Source organism: Morone saxatilis, unplaced genomic scaffold, assembly GCF_004916995.1.
Source record: "Morone saxatilis isolate NCDOM2014 unplaced genomic scaffold, NCSU_SB_2.0 Contig18, whole genome shotgun sequence".
Classification (NCBI taxonomy): domain Eukaryota; kingdom Metazoa; phylum Chordata; class Actinopteri; family Moronidae; genus Morone; species Morone saxatilis.
This window is the reverse complement of record NW_023339740.1, coordinates 1921793-1925612: the sequence shown is the minus strand read 5'-3', so window position 1 is coordinate 1925612 and position 3820 is coordinate 1921793. Positions and strand designations below refer to the sequence as shown.

The 3820-nt window shown below is 37.0% G+C and overlaps 1 protein-coding gene across 1 annotated transcript in view; it reads left to right on the top strand.

Annotated features, from left to right (window-relative positions):
- plekha6 (pleckstrin homology domain containing, family A member 6) overlaps positions 1–3820 on the top strand; it is a gene marked incomplete at its 5' end in the record, with an annotated part of 45751 nt that overhangs the window by 24395 nt on the left and 17536 nt on the right.

Genomic DNA, 3820 nt, shown 5'->3' with positions numbered 1-3820 from the left:
GTGAATTTGGCACGTAGTGTAAAATGTGCTTTGAGTGGTTGGACAACTAGAAAGGCGCTATACAAGTACAGGTCCATTTACCATCATTCTTAATCTGCTGTTGTAACAGCATCTGCTCTTCTGGTTTCAGCCACAAAAGTATTAGTGAGGTCCAACTCTGATGTTGTGGGAAAAGGCCTGGCTCATAGTGAGCACTCCAAAGGTGGGGTTGAGGTTGAGGTCAGGGCTTTGTGCAGGCTAGTCAAGTTCTTCCACACCTAACTGGGAAAACTATTCCTTATGGAGCTGGCTTTGTGCACTCATGTTGTTGAAAAGAAGTTGGAGGAACACTATACTTATGTCTGAAATATATGGTAACCGCATATGTATAAGCATTCTGATTAGGGCCTAGACCACAGATCTAAATATGTAGACAGGGTTGTTCACATACCATTGGCCATGCAGTGTATTTGAAAAACATGATAATCTTCTGGGTGTAAGAGTGTGTTTTTCCTTTTCTTACACTGGTTTCAATTTCATTCAGCTTCAGTGTGGGATGTAATTCTCTGCTGTATACATCATGGAAAGGAGGCACCTGTGGAAAAAAAAGATTGAACAAATTAAACATCAACCAGACTCAATGAGAGGAAGAAAAAGTCAATGTCCCAATATTCTGTTCTTTATTCTGGGGAATATAAAGCCTAATTTACTCAGAAAGTCATCAAGATTTCTTTTGCAAGAGAGGACATCTAAATTGAGAAACCAACAAATAAATTATTGTTTTGCTGGCTGGGTTTTTATGCTTTCTGCAGTGGATGGCTGGTGATTAAGTTTCTACAAAAATACAGTAAGTAACATCTGCCAGCAGTCAAATGGGAAGAACTCTATGGAGCCATTCTTAAGCCTTATTTAAACATAATGTTGGAATACTGATAATGCAACCCTGTATGTTTCCTCATCTCTAAACATCACAGAAGCTCTTTGGTTTATGTCTCAGAATGAAGAACCAAGGTGAAATAAAGTCATGATAGTGTCACATTTAAAAAAAAACACAATAGAACCGAAATACATGACTCAGGAGGCTAAGATAAAAGTTAAAGTGTTTTTACTTGACAAATGTACAAGGATATAACAAAAAAACAAGAAACTATGGAAGGAAAGGAGAAATAAAGGAAAGGGAATAAAGGAGAGAAAGAAGCTCACACGCAAACACGGTTAACATTGACTGGGAAACAGTGTATGAAATATGTAATGGCAAACAATACTGTGTGTGTGTGTCCTCTTACCTGATGGTCTAAGTAATCCAGATTGCGCTGCAGTTGAAGGTCTATTATGTCCTCCTGAGCCAAGCAACAGCAACAGTGATAGACATGGAAATCACACAAACACATAGTGTACAGATAGACAGCTTTCAGAAAAGACTTCAGCAAAGCAAAGCACCACAACTAATCCGCCAATCACACTGGAGGCCTACAGCTTCTCTGCAATGATCAACTGAAACACTATATAGAGAATTAAATAGTTGCTTATGTGTGGACATGTTTTTGACAAATAAAAGAAAAGAAAAAATCTCAAGTTTCATCTCAAATCTCGGAAATCGTTTAGGTGTTATTTTCCTCTATATTTGACAGAAAAAGACAGGGAGATGGAAATGTCTTTGTTCAAATGGGGCCTCAGATTTGTCAGATGTAAATGTCCTCCTTGTTCTTTCTCTGGCTGCTCACTGACTTATGATCCATGACCTCTGACCTCTTCTCAGGATGCTGTGAGAGGTTTTGGTCTGGTTTCATGTTCTGATGTTTTTTGTTTCCGCTGTTCATTCAGTGTCTTGGAGCACAGAGCAGACTGCATTGGCAGGAAGTCAGACACAGAAAGGGCATAGAGAATCCAGTCAAATTTCAAAATAAAATACCCCCTGCAGATATTGGATTGAAATTCATGCTTGCATCAACATTGTGGCATCAGGCCAAAGTCAATCAGCCAGAGGCCAGTCAGAGGAGTATTGAAGCGCAGAAACACGCCGTTTTGTATCATTTTTAAGGACAAAATTGTTCCGCTTCTGAAGCACTCTTGATAGGATCTGAAGATTCTACGGAGCCAAACCGTCTTGAAGACCCAACGTCGTAAAGCCATCCCCGATTAGGAAGTGAGTTACTATCTTTACTTGCCCTAAGTGGTATTTTTTTTGTTGAGACCTGGGTCAAGGTCACTTTCATGCTAAAACACAGCTGTTTACTCATGTAGCCCAGTGTAAAAGTACCTGGGTTAAAACAAGTTAATTTGTAATAAACATAAAAAGATGGAAATAATTCAGTAACGCAATTAAACTGAAAATAATTTAGGTTACAATAGAGAAAACTTAGATAACTGAGAGATTAACATAAATTCATCAATAATAAAGTAGAGTGTAAATAGTTCATTAAGTAGTTACATTAAACTGCTCTATAGTGGAGGAAAGTGTGTGGTAAAATAATAATTTTATTTAATAATAATCAGTCTTTGGTTCATGCGGTTTCATTTGCTTGGTTACTGTAGGTATCATTCAATGTCACCTGATGGTAATTTGCTGTAGGTAAGGAAGTTAACAGAAAAGGGGTGGGAAGACAAAAACGACAACAAGCAGGATGGGAGAAACGTCGAAAAAGAGACAAGAGAAAAGAGAGAAATACGGAGCTGAAGGAAAGTTAAGAGATAATGACAATATGGTAGCTTGGTGAATGTAAGTAACAAAATAAGTAACAGAAGAAGCTGTAGCTGAGGACAGTAACAAGCATTTCTTGCCTAAACACAGTGGATTAGGGCATTTGAGTTCAAGAGGGACTGCTAAAGCCAGCCACTTGCTAGACCAGAGGCTTGTATTAAAAAATAAATTTTCTCCTGTTAACATTTTTATGTCAATTCCCAGTTGTTTAGGACCTAACAACAAAATGATCCATTGTTGCCTTTTTATCTCCGATCTGGTTTGTGTTCACACTGACTGATTACAAAAGAACCAAGAGGTTTAAACATGAGGATGCCATTGCTGAACGGGAAGGACGTTTACTTTCTTCTTTCATCTCTTCACAAACTATTTGTCCAGTTTCTTATTTTTATGTGCATGTGAGAGTGTGTGTGTGGGCCCACTGTTTTGTTTAGAGTTTAGTTAAGTAGCATATTTGATCTGAGTATAGGGATATATGTAAGTATAGGGAAATAGTGTTACATTTTGTTTGTCATTTAAAATATTAGTATGTTTGAATAGAGACAGTTTTGTTGTTTATTCATAAGGTATTAGGCTATAAAAGGTTTCACACAAAACGTGTAAAACTTAGTGGTAGCTACCTTTATAAATCACACCCAAACACCCCGTCATTCAAGTCCAAGTTGATTTCCTTTAACTAAGGCATTTACAGAGTGTTGGGGTGCTACACTCACCAAAATAATTATGTGTATTCTTGAGGTTTAACAAATATCCTAAAAGCATTCCCTTTCACATAAAACCTGCGAATGAAACAGGGACCTGCATATACGTACTATAACAGTAGTGGTCCACAAGGTATCTTCAGAGACCACATGTTCAATTTTCAAACCTGCCTGCCCATGTATTTTTTAATTGGTAAAATTGAACATACAACATTATATCCACTCCCGTCTTCTGTACAGTCTTCTCATCTTTTCTTATCTTTATTTATTTATATTTTTAAAAAGTACTTTATTCTTGTGTGATTTTTGTGTGACTTGTATATTTTTGTGTGATTTATATATTTTTATGTGATTGTATATTTTAAGCACAATTGCACCAAGACAAATTCCTCGTATGTGTAAAAACCTACCTGGGCAATAAATCTGATTCTAATTCTGA